Source organism: Tetrao urogallus, assembly GCF_951394365.1.
Source record: "Tetrao urogallus genome assembly, chromosome: 1".
Classification (NCBI taxonomy): domain Eukaryota; kingdom Metazoa; phylum Chordata; class Aves; order Galliformes; family Phasianidae; genus Tetrao; species Tetrao urogallus.
The window spans coordinates 79,831,349-79,845,065 of record NC_136813.1 but is presented as its reverse complement, the minus strand read 5'-3'; positions in this window follow the sequence as shown (position 1 = coordinate 79,845,065).

Sequence of the window (13,717 nt, the reverse complement as noted above, 5' to 3'; positions counted from 1 at the left end):
ACCAGGGGTAAAAGGCGCAAGCTGGAACACAGGAGGTTCCACAGAAATATGAGAAAAAACTTCTTCCTGGTAAGGGTAACAGAACACTGGAATGGGCTGCCCAGGGAGGTTGTGGGCTCTTCTCTGGAGGCATTCAAAACCTGCCAGGACAGGATCCTATGTGACCTAATTTAGGTGTTCCTGCTAAGGCAGGGGGATTGGACTAGATGATGTTTCGAGGTTCCTTCCAAATCCCGACGTTCAGTGACTCTGTGATTCTGAAACAGGTATGGAGAAGGGACAGCAGCTATTAAAATGAAGACTTGGTTAAAAAAAATACTCTTTTCACACCATAGTTGGGATTTTGGTGTTTAATTATTCAAACAAATAATACAAATTTTTAACTCATCTTTTCTTCACTCTTCCTTCTTGTGTTCCCTCAGAGGAACTCCTCTGCACATGGGCATGCATGCAGGCGCGCACACACACACACACACACACACGACAGCCTGCACTGATCTAATGCAGTGATGACCATGGTGACCAGCAGCTTATGTAGATACAACTGCTCCCATTTGTCTATTTTTCCCTCTGTTTTTTCACTTTTCTTTCCCAAACCATCTCGATCCGTGTCCTCTCCAACCTCTGGTTCCTTCTTCATGTTGTGTGCAATCTCGAGATGCTCTATTCTACACCTCAAGAAATAATTGGTGTGGTCAGGTGTGCCTATGAGCCTTTCCCCAGCCCCTTGCATTGTCCCACAGTTGTGGGGCTGATCACCCAGCACAGTGAAGGGCCAGTTCCCCTGCCCGTGGGCCTCTGACTTGGAAGGAGACTCACAAAAGTGCACTTGAGTGCCATTTCATGGGGATCTCCTAAAAGGAATCCAGCAGTGGGCCACAAAGTTAATAAAGGGCTTAGAGCACCTCACATTAGAGGAAAGGCTAAGTAACCCGGGTCTGGTTAGCCTGGGGAACATAAGACTGGGGGGGAATCTTATAAATGTTTATAAATATCTAAGGGGAGGCGAGAGGCAAATGAATAAGGCTATGCTCTTCTCAGTGGTGTGTAGCAATAGCACAATGATTAATGGCCTAAAACTTGTACATAGGAAGTTCCACACTAACATGCAGAAGAACTTCTTTATGGTAAGGGTGATGGAGCACTGGAACAGGTTGCCCAAAGAGGTAGTGGAGTCTCCATTTTTGGAGATAATCAAGACCCATCTGGATAGCTACCTTTGCAACTGATTGTAGGGTTCCTGCTTTATTTTGATAATACTAAATTGTGGGGAATTGCTGATCCTGTCAAGTCTGGAAAGGCCTTGCAGAGAGATCTAGACAAATTAAAGAACTGAGCAATCACTAATCACCTGAAGTTTAAGAAAAAAAGTGCTGAATTCTGAACATGGGAAGAAGCAACCCTGGCTATACATATGGAGTGGAGGATGAGACACTGAATTTTTTGGAAAGGAGGGCAAGGTATGGATGTGCAGAGTAGTGGAGCTACGTGTTCATATAGGATATTGAGTTATAACAGACAGAGAAGGCAGTGTTCATACAATTCTGTGGTTGAAGTAGAAGAGTTCATAGCTGTGTGGAGTGATAATTAAAGAAGCTGAGACTGAAGAGCCAGTGAGTGGCCTATAACTACAGAGTGGTGTAACACCATCATTTTGGCCTGTGGCATATGCTGTATTTGATTAGGGGAACATAACCCCCTAAAAGACCAGCCTCTACATTTGAGAGATAATAATGGCCTATGGGCTTCATAGCAAATAGACTAAATTGGTTCATTCCAAACCTCTGAGTTAAAACAGTACGTGTTAGTGGGCACTGGCAAAGTACCAGGGTTAACTCAGGTTCAGGCAGTCTGATGAGCAACAGGAGACCATACTTCTTAGGGTTTGAAACTGTGGTTTGGCTCACTGTCCAAACCCAAATCCCTTCAATCAGATACCAGAAACCAGTTTACTGCCAGGATGATCCAAGAGTGGGCATAGTATGAAGGAATCCATTGGATTTTTCACATCCCATACCACCATCAGGTGTTCTTAAATGTTCTAATGGCCTCTTGAAATGAGCACTGAAACCCAAGAGTCAGGATGATCACAATGAGTGACTGATGCAGTAGCAAAAGTCATTGGGGAATTAATGGGTCCTCATGACTCTCTGCATTCTTCCCTAAAGCCCCATGCGTACTTCCTAGAAAAAGAGAACCTGAAGATCCTGTAAATTCACTCCATTTTCCAGGTAACTTTCCAGCAGTATGGCAAGTACATCTGACCATAAAGACTGCCTTCAACCACATGAGTGGTGGCTGATGCACATGGGAAAAACCATCACATCAATACCTGATGGACAGTATGAATTGCATCAATACCTGACGGATAATTTCTTCCAGAACCAGCTCATCTGGGTCCTGGGGTCCCTAGACAGGTCTTGCACAGCCTCCATAACCTGAGGAAGCTTCTCATGGGCTCTGCAAGAGGTACACAGAAGCATGCATGGAGGCACAACCCAGGTAGGAAAAGGAATCCCTGGAAGCCCTGCCCAAGTCCCACCAGCTTATGAAGTGTGAACAGAAACAAGCAGAGCCATTTTACTGGGATATGCTGAGGTAAAGACTAAAAGTGGGTAATTACATTTTTAGATTGTCTCCTGGTATACGCCATGCTCAGAGGCTGAGAATGCTGTCATGCATCTGCTTGGAAAAAAATGCAATGTGACACTTAGCCAATGTGAGAATCTGTGCTGTAATTTGCTCTTTTTGTGTATGTGTGTGTGCATTTGTTTTTCCCAGCATTTCCCAGTTCCTAGTATTCAAGCTGCCTGTGTTTCTTCTTACTGTCAGACCAAGACAGACAGGTGCTATCTACAGCCTTGATTTTGCTAGACAGACATTTGGAGGGCATAGGGCACAGCAGGTATTTCCAGGTCCCCAGTTCTGTCAACTGGAGATGCAATAAACCTTTGCTAACAGAAGATTAACCCCAAACAAGAAAACAGTATTCACTTTACCACACCTTTTTACATGTATCATATAATCATGTAATCCACCCCATATATATTTTGAGGACACCAAGTAGCCCTCAGTTTTTCCTAAGCAGGCAGGACCAGTTTATTATACTGGGGGCTGGGTCTTTTACTGCGGACATTTTGCTGGAAAATTTTACTCAAGTAAGGAAAGAAATTAACACAGATTCAGACCCTCAAGAATTAACGTGTGAGATGTTGGGAAGCATTTATCCTGAAACGGTGCCCATTTGTCCCCTGTATCTCCTCAAGCCTCTGCTTTTTGCTGATATCTCAAATTGGGACCAAATACTGTTTACTCAAATTTGCTACCCTGTTCACTTACCACATACAGCATAATATCACAACTTGTCAGCCTGTGTTGCCCTGGTTAGACTTCTAAAACTGCTATTTAATAGAGGAAGGTGATGTGAATCATGGAGGATCAATCTGAATTATAATCTTTAGATAATTTATTATGCACACATTTCTTGTGAGACCCTTAAATCAGCAGAGCTTCTTAACCAGAGCCATAAAAATGTTGTCTGTGGACAACTGGAGACTTGACCCATAAATCAGCAGACAGGCCAGCAGGTCCTATTCACGCTTCATGTTTTTTCCCTGTGAGAATGAGACACTTAATTACCACCAAGGTCACAGAAAAGGGGAAAAGCTCTGTAACACCAAGTTGATTTTGAACAATAGCAGTTCTTGCAACAATTTTTGAAAGCAGAGAAATTCAGAAGCAGAAGGTGAAACTGCAGATGGCAGCACTGTTACAGTATCATCTTCATAATAGGATGAGCTAAATGAGCGCTAATGCTGTTGGAGTTAGCACAGTTTTTCTTATTCTGCCAGAATAATCATTCATGTTCTTTGTCAGATTTTCTTAGCAAAAAATATTAGTTTTTGTGATATAGCCTCCTTTTCTGTTCCTCAGTGAAGAAAATGTATGGTTTGACTGTTTCCATTTGGGGTCAGGTGCAGTTTGGGGTAATTTATGAAAGGAATTGGATCATCACTTCTCCAGGTAAGCAGTGGTCACACGCTTCATCCTGAGACATCTGCTGGCTGCCCTCCCACCTTATGCTCCCACTGAGCCTAATGTGAGGGCTGAGTGGTGGGGTTTGAGACTAGGGACCACCTTCTGCATGGAGAGAGAAATGTTATCATCCCACTCATCAGGCTGCTCCAGTGCACTGTGTTCAGTTCAGTTCTGACTGGAGAAGGCCAAAAGGAAAGCTGCAAAGGGTCAGAGAGCCGGAGACACCAGCCTGTGAAGAAGGACTGAATCAGTTAGGGCTTTTCACTCCGGAGAAGGCTTAGGGGAGACTTTATCACAATATTCCAGTGTGGCTATTATGAGGACAGAGGCTCTCTCTTCACAAGGAGCCATATGGAAGAACGAGTGGCAATGGGTACGAATTGTACCAAGACAGTGATTCTTCCTTGATAAAAGATTTTTTTTTTACTGAGAGAAGAGTTGATCCCTGGAACAACTTCCCCAGGGACGTGGCAGAATCTCTGTCACTGGAAGTTTTCAAGATGTGACTGAACAAGTTGCTTGATCATCTCATCTATCACCCTTTTCCCACAAAAAGCAGGAGCTGGTGATATTCTGAAACCCCTTCTGACCTGGGCTGTTTTATGATTCTTTTGCCTCAGCTGCACCTACAGCCCTCCTCTACAACTTGTTCCCCTGCTGTGTGAGTGAACGCTGGCATCCAGCACGCTGCCTGACCTCACAGTGACAGCACAGATCAGGTGAAACAATGCAGTTTCTTCCCGTTAATGCTGTCTTGTCTCTCCTGTTCAGGTGTGGGGAGGCTGGTTTGGGGTTTATCCAAGGAGAGAGAGGGAGAAAGGAGAGCAGGGAGTGCCCTGGGGTCAGTTGTCCTAATGTGGGTGCAGCCCTCTCCTCACTGGCCTCCACCTCCCTCCATGCAGATTTGTCCTTCTGCCCAGGTTTGACAGATCCACCCTACGAAGGGGACCTCAGGGAGACCGGGATTAAAAAAGCAACATGAAAAATGTGCCTAGTGCAGTTCTCTAAAGTCCATTAGCCTACCTTATGGTTTCGATCTTTTATTTTCTTGAAATGGCATGGATTTAGCAAGCATATTGCAATTTTAAGTGGAAGTGTAGGTTTATAAATCTATACTTATCCAGTCAAGGAAATGACCTGAGTCTGGGAAGTGCAAAGCTGCTGCCAGACTCCCCTGAGGCTAACAGAGCTGAATAACAGGGCCTCTGAAAGCCAGGTGATGAATTTTAGAGATTTGCAAACTCTTGGCCTGGGTTTTGCTGATCAACAGTAGTCACTTAGATATAATGAGCTGTCAATTGCACCTAGTTTGAATGATGGATGCTTATTTGATTCTGGAAAGAATATATTCAATGACTTGCCAAAATTTATTGGATTAAATCCAGCAAATCAGAAATAACTATTTAGCACTGTTAATAGTAATTTAAAATACAGTTCATTTTTGGGCACGGTTGGTTCTGCACTGTTTTCATCTTTCCAGCAATGTGGGCAATAGAGTTCATTAGGGTCAAGATGTGCCGGGCTCTGGTCTAACTTCTGTGTTGGGTGGCTGAGCAAAGCAGGTGAGAAGATTGCATCAGCTCTGCCCTCCAGGAAAGGGAGACTTCTGTGAAGAGTAAGAGACTCTACTGAAACACCTGGAGACAGCTGCATGCATAAGGAATCTTCTGGTCCAATGTTGTCAAGGGTTCAGCAGTTTCAGGTCCTCTTGGACTTCGCAGGATACAGCGTGTCCTTTTCTGTTTTATGCAACAAAGAATATATTCATGTTTCCACGAGTGATAATTATTATTTATATTAAAACAAATAAAAAACTGAAATAAAATCACAATATCTGGTGTTTGCTCAAACATGGTTTATTAAGTATACTTTCACTGATGGCAAGGCCATTCCCCCAGGCATTATTGCTGCATCATAAGTGTAAGGCCAGCCTTTCCCTGGAATTAGCTACAGTCCTACCTATGGCTTGGGAGCTTGCCATAGGCAGTTTCCTAAAGTCTCCTAGGTGCCAGCCTTTATTTGCATCAAGGAGCAAAAAAGCCTGCAAGCTGGCCTTGCTTGAGCTGTAGAGCCAGACAGGACCATGCTGCCATTTCCATTGCTTCCTGCTCTCTATACGGTGATTTGACCACGTTATCTTATCTTAGCCTGCAATTCTGCTTTTCCCGCACTCTAGCTCAGGAGATGAAAAGTGATGAGAGATTTATTTCTGGGCTCAGTGCACTGCGAACACGACACAGTCATGAAACAACTGCATTCTTGGCCAGAGAGCAGCAATCACTTCAGCAGTTCGGATTCATGTCCTGTTGTCAGTATCTGAAGTAAAGATGTTTGAAGCTTTGTGAGATACGAGCAAGTGACTCCGGAATTCAGAGCGTGATTGAAGAAGGCATAAAGTTGTCAAGTGTCTCCTTTACCTGTATGGCTGCTGCCAGCTGGATTCTTCTGGTCCAGAAGTGAGGGTCTGAAAGTTTATGTGCAGCACTACAAACTGATGGTGCTAAATCTGAGCTGTTCTAGCCGAAACAGCTACTTTTTACTAGCAAAAACACATTTTTTTCAAAAGTGTAGTTCTTCTTTTTACTACCTGTTCAGAAACCAAACGAGCTGTAAAGTGACTTGCACTACGTAAAATGAAAACCTTTCTCCTCCTCAAGTACCAAGTTGATTAATGCAATAATGTAATTATTTCTAGATATGTTTGAAAAGTAAAAGCAGGTGGGCTTATTTGTTTGTTTAATTTCTAGTGCTATGCTTTTCTGTGCAGGGAGAATGCTGGAAATGAGGCAGGCAGCACTCTGTCTGGCAGGAAGCTGAATGAACAGAAGTACTTGAAGTGTACAAAGCAGACTACAATTTTTTGACATGGCTTTTCAAACAAATCTTTGAAGAAAAAGCAAGACAAAATGCAATGTTACCACTAGAAATCGGATGGTTTTCATCTTGCTCACCTTATCTGAACGAGAAGCCTGTGAAATGAGAATTTCTAGCTGGGAAGTCCCTGACGGTTGTGGAGCTGGTGCTGGCTGCAGGGCTGATTCTGGGACAGAGGATTTCCTCTCTCTGTGTAAGTCTGAAATTATTCCTTACCCTCTCCAAGTAACTGCCTGTTTGGAATGAATAGCATTTATCACTACCAGGAGGGTATGCTGACACTCCTTTGTTATGGTCAACATCACATCTCTGTGTGAGGTAGGACAATCAAAGCAAGCAAGAAGGCTGGCTCACAGAATTAATATCAGCACTTTGACTTGATAACACATTTTTTATCATTAAATAAATGTCTCCTAAAAATTTCTGCTTCAGGCATCAGTACCTACAACAAAAACAAATACAAATTACTGCATGATAATGCTCAGAAATCACGAGTCAGGCCTTTGGAATTCATTAAATTTTCTCAAAAATCACAGTGGGCACATTATCACATAGGCACACGTACATACTGCTTCTTTCTGCCCAGGGAACACTTACATCACCTTCCTTGGCAATCATGCACACCAGGAACGTATTTCATTTTAATGAACTCAAGATTTGCCCATAGGCACTCATCCCCAGGGCTTTGAGAAAACAAACACTCAGCAGCAGGGCTCATTTGGCTGCATTGTCACAGCCTGGATCAGCAACTGCAATCTAATTTCCCAATACGTGCTTAATAGTGTTGGAGAGCCTTGCTGTTATGCCATGCATTGATCAAACAGGGCTCAAAGGCCTTCTACAAGTTTTAAAGCTTAGTCCTGATGGTAATAACATCAGTGATGAAATTGCAATAGTATTTGGTGAGAGGAACAGCAAACACCTTGGGTTTTATCCTGAGAAGTTCCGATCTGCTGAAGTCCCCATCCAGATCAAGGAGAGCAGTTCAACACCACACAGAGGCACATCCTTGTTTAATAACAGTGTATTTACCAAGCAGTCCAATTAAACTTGACAGACTGTTTACAGAGGCTTTCCACCCACTAGCCGCTGTAGGGGTATCAGCCAACAATCCCAACAAGCTGGAAGGCTGCAGCAAATTGAGCAAAAGGTGCTGGCACCGATCTCTTCATCACTCACAAATGCTGATGCAAATCCAATAAGGCTCGTGGCACATTTCTATCTAGTGTTAAGAACATCAAAGACCTTTGATACTGATAATGTTTCTCAAATTTTATTGTGACATTCAAGAACCTGAAAATATTCTGTACCATCATCATTTCAAGGACATATGCACTCAGTACTCATTAAAGAAAATGACAGGATGATAGGAGTTGGATAGCATAGGTCAGCTGCCAAATTCCTTACCTCCCACAGCTAAGCATGAGCAGCCAGTGCACTGAAGTGGGGCAGTGGGGTGGGAGAAGGGATGCTTGTTTTGTTCTGGACTGCTAGGCCTCCCAGCACTGCCTACATACCCAGACAGCTTTCCATATGCCTGCCACCTCTCACTAGCATCATTGTCTCTTGAATCATGACCAGACCAGACAAGATCTTCCATCTCTCTCCTTGGGAGCGTTCAGTGTAGCTCATAAAGTGTATCTCCTCCCACCACATACAGGCCAAGAGCAAATCTGAATTTTTCCAGTCAGTGTATTTTTTTATGCAAGTTTTATTCTCTGATTACTGTATACTGTTTTTTCTTAGTCACATCTTCCTATTAGAGAATCCCTTTCACTTTGTTAAGTACATCTCTGACTAGATCTTTTTTCTTTGAAACACATTAAAGTCTATCTACGTTTAAAAAAAAAATCAGACATTATAATAGTAAGCAAAAATAACAAAACAGCAACAAATGAAGGTATAAATGGTTAAAACACACTGTTGGAAAGGTAAACAGAGACAAGCACAGAAAGCAGCATAGTAACTACAGTGTAGTAGCATATTTTAAGAGAAGAAACATAGCTACTAAATGAAAGTACTCTAATAATCATTCTCTTCTTTACTTTCTGTGTCACATATTTTCTAGCTGTGCACATTGTGTATTTCACTCTGCTATTTTTGAATGAGTTGAGTGCCTCTTCAAAGGGCCCTCGTTTTGAGAGGAAAGCACTTCTTTTTTAGTAAATTTGCATATTGCTTACTGGATGAAACATTTATCTAGCTGCTATTGCTCACGCTTTCTGATGTTACAAATAATTTACATGCACACAATAAGCAGACTGAGGATAAGAATGTAACCTTTTGATATTTTTTTACTATGTTATAGAGATGAATTTTTGAATGTAAAATTAAATTCAGCTCTCAGAAACTATAAAATTAACTCTTGTAACTAAATTTACCGTAAATGTAGTTGTAAGTATGTTTTCCAGTTCTAGACAATTTTCAGAAGTCTTTGGAAGTGATTTAGACACCTGTAATCTTTCAGTAGAAACTAAGGGCTGCCAACAAAAAACTTCAGACACCTATCTCAATTGGCTTGTAGAAAACCTCCTGTTGTCAGTGTTGTACCAGTACCAATCAATATGAGGCAGTGATCCTGGAAGAAACCTCCCAGATGCCCTGCCTTTGGCCAGAGTGGATTTGAAGGGATCTTTACTTGGAAGTGCAGCTCAAAAAGACGTGGGACAATGGCTGGCTTTCGCTAACTGTGTGTTTGAAGATTTGTGTATTCAAAGTATCAAGTAAAGAAGCTGATGAACATTCTGGACAGCACTTGATTTTTTCCATAGTATTTTCCCCTCTGACTTATTTCTATCTTGTATTACATTAAAGATGTTTAGTATGATGCTCATTATAGTGTCTTTCATTGGAATATTTCTCTTGAGTATGGGAAGATGATCCACATTAATATGTGATTTATTTTTTTTTCCATTATGGGCTACATTGTTAAGTTCATTATTGGATTTTAATTGATGTTATTATAGCACACTGAGTAGTTTCATATGGTTTAAAGATAGTTCGTTAATAAAGCTATTACTAAAATAGTAAAAGCTGCATTTCTATTCTGGTTGATACTGAAGCTTTCAAAATTGTTCTCATTCTGTCACATAGCTTGGGATCACAAATCTGGCATTATCCTACTGTCTTTTGTAGTACTTCTAACTTCTCTAGTAATCTGCTATTTCAACAACGGTTTGATATATCACTAAGCTAGGGGTGACACAGACTAGATCACATCTGGCTACAGACATTGGCTTTGTCAAAGTCTTATCCTACTCAAAAAGACTGAATGAGTTATGCTTTGCTATTTAAAAGACTATTGACAGAAGGACTGCCAAGCCATTTATAAAATTACTACTAACAAAGTGAGGCTTACTCCAATCTGTAGTTGCACTGTTTTTTCTCCCATCCAGTATTTGTTTCACTTGCTTTTGTGGCTCCTACATCCATGGCAGAACTGTAAGCATCTGCATCAAGGCCAAATCATTTCCTGAAATGTACTGTGTGAACTAACAGATTTGAATTTTCAGCCATAGTATTTCTATTTCTACTTATTAATTATGAAAAAAAAACAAACAAAACCCCACACCAGTTTTCTATCCTGTGTAAAGTTTCTGGTTAAATAATACCAAGAAAATGAAGGTGCCTGCCTTTTCTCTTTTGAAAGGTCATCAGTTAGGCCTGTATTCAGTACTTAGGTTTGAGGCTTGCTTTAAGCAGACCCAGACTGTGGTTACGTCTATGAAATTCAACACCACAAAGGATTCTGCAGCATTGCAACTTGGTCAGATGTACTTTTAAACCACTGCAGAAATCCCTGGGATAGTTTTGGCCCAAGGTAATTAGTTTTCTTCAGAATAGTCCCTGTCCTCAGCCTAGGAGTTAGCACAGCTAACTCCATGGTCATCCCATGGTCATCCCATGGTACTCTTTGTGTAGGGCTGTACTGCTCAGTACGATAAGAAAGACCAACAATGCATTCAGGCCCTTCTGCACACATTGACCTCATTGCCAGAGTGTAGCCAGCTAGTCCTGCTGAAATGATGGCCACCTCAACCAGTCACTGACAAACACCCTTCTAACTCTTTTCCACAGAAGCACAAGTCGCAGAAATGAATGAGACATTATTTTCCAGTCGGTGTGGAAAAAGCATTCCCATCAGCTTCAGTGAGAGATAAATCAGGTCTTTCAGGCAGAAAGCTACAGACAAGTGAAACAAACATGGAAAAACACTGCTTTTTCTCCAAGTCTGTTACTCATGAAGCTCAAATGGCCCACATAAACTTCTGAAAGCTTGAGAGGGAGTTATCTCAACTGTACTATTTCACACACTACAAACTAGACCAGTACAGTCCATTCATAACTCTTGAGACTTGGTTTGTTCTAATGTTCTATTCAGAAGCTGTTTCATGACCATGAGGCTGGGACTGCTCTCACTTTGGCAGGCAGAAATCCAGTTGTTAGAATCCATTTCACTAGGTTTCCTGCTGCCTAATGGGAAGCTCAACCCTTTCTCAGCCATGATGGGAATCTAATTCACACTGCTGGGAGTTTCCATTCTGTCACTCCTTCAAGGCATGTGGTGTGTTTTTTGAGCTCTCTGTTGTGTGGAAATTTTGATATGCGATGAGTCAGGTAAGTAGATGGCCATCTTCATCAGGATGATAAAGGGACTGGAGCATCTCTCCTGTATGGAGAGGTTGTGAAAGCTGAGACTTTTCAGCCTGGAGAAGATCAGGGAGATCTCATGAATGTGTATAAATTCCTGAATGGAAGGTGTGAAGAGGATGGAGTCAGGCTCTTTTCAGTGGTGCTCAGTGCCAAGACAAGAGGTAGTGGGCATAAACTGGAACACCATGTGTTCCTTCTGAACATCAAGAAGCACTTCTGTGCTGTGCAGGTAACAGACCACTGGCACAGAGTGCCCAGAGAGATTGTTGTCTCCTTCTTAGAGATAATGAGAAGCTGTCTGGACATGGTCCTGGATACCCTGCTGTGGGTGTCTGCTTTTGAGCAGGGTTTGGGCCAGATGGACCCAGAGGTCTTTGCCTTTCTCAGCCATTCTGGGGTTCTGTGATTAAATGGCATAAAAAGCCTAAATATACCAAAATTCAATCTCCTTGTTTGTGCACAGAATTGTGAAAGAAGTGATATGCTCAGCTGGATGGATATATCTCTGAATGCATTGCTCTTGACTTTCTCTCTTCTTACCCTATTTCATGCTTTCCCCACAATATGTACATTTGCCTTTTATATTTGTGGAAGATAAGACTACAGAACTGTTCATCACAGTTAAAGGGGATTCGAGAATCTCTGCTTCGAGTGGTTTTCCTTCAGATTTCAGTCAAACTGACAACAACCTGTGTAACTTGTACCATCAGCACAACCAGGCAGTGTCTGTGGGTCTTGCCCACAGAAAAGCAACTCTACTGCACACCTCTAGAAATGTCAGGCAGGGCTGAGTTATTGATTGCTATTTGTCCTAGAATTTGTATGTAGATTACAGTGTACACAAGCTCTTAACAATTTGAAATAAATGAATTAAACCTGACATTTATAGATTAGGCAAGTCAACTGCAACTTGGTTACACATTTTTACTGTCACAGTACTCTTCTAGGCAAAAGTACTTCATCTAACTTCATCAGATTAGTCTTTCTCTCTCAGGCTTTTTTTTTTTTTTTTTTTTTTTTTTTTTTTTTTTTTTTTTTTTTCCAGTGGATTTTCTCCTGTTCTCTCAGATGAGAAATCTTACTCATCTTTGGACAATTTATTCCTTCCATGGAATAATGAAGGTCTTCAGGGTGGCAGTCATTATGACTTGTGATGACAGTGCTGAAGCAATTCCACCATCCCCAAAATTCCAGAAGAAGTACCAGATTCTCTGAGCTTCAGCTTGGTTTTATTAGCTTTTTGTTTGTTTGTTTGTTTGTTTTTTAACCACAAAATTGATTGAAAACAGCTCTCAAAAACCTTTTGTTGGCATTATGGCATACGAAGAATTTACGGACTACAACTATGTTGAGGGCACCCAGAGGCATGTATAGAGAGCAAAAAAAGCAGCACACTATTCCTTATCTAGACCTCATACATAGCGTTTTTTTTTACTGCTAGAGGACAACTCATTTGGACTTCTGCATTGAATATGAAGGTATTTTGTTAATCCAATTACTTTCACTTCTCTGTAGAGGAAGTTTTTTAGGATTGTCTTGATGACCTTCAGAGCTGTCTTCCCTATTGTAACGCTGGAGTCCAAAAGCTTTGTTTTAATTCTCATTGTGCTGCAGGGATCTTCTATCAGGAGGTCAATTAATACTCTGCTGCTCCACAAACATCAATGAACATTGTGGTAATAACTGACAGTTTTTGACAGAGCTCTCATTAGCATCTGCTTCATTAAAATTTTATTTTTACTTTTAAAAGGACTCTCCAGCTGATGTTAGAAAAGACCATTTTTGTGCAGGCAACAATTCTGAGAGAAGAAAATCCAAACATATTCAGTGTGAATTCTCCTCTTCTTCAGACATAAAAGGTTCCTCTTTGTTTCAGCACTACGCTGACTTGTTTTTACATGACTCAAGAAAGTGACTGCCAGGTTGGTGTAATAAAGTAATTTCATTCTTGGCTCTTTTTTTGTGAGAAGGATATGTAATCCCCACTCACCAATGTAATATGCATCTCTCATCTCCTTTCCTTCATCCACAGAGAGTAAGAAACTGTTATGCACTTCCTATTACACGCCACAAAGGATACTGTCATACTTTGTCACCAATAGCCAGAATTTGCTCCTGGCAGCCAGCAGGAGCCTTGGTCTGGGCATTTTAT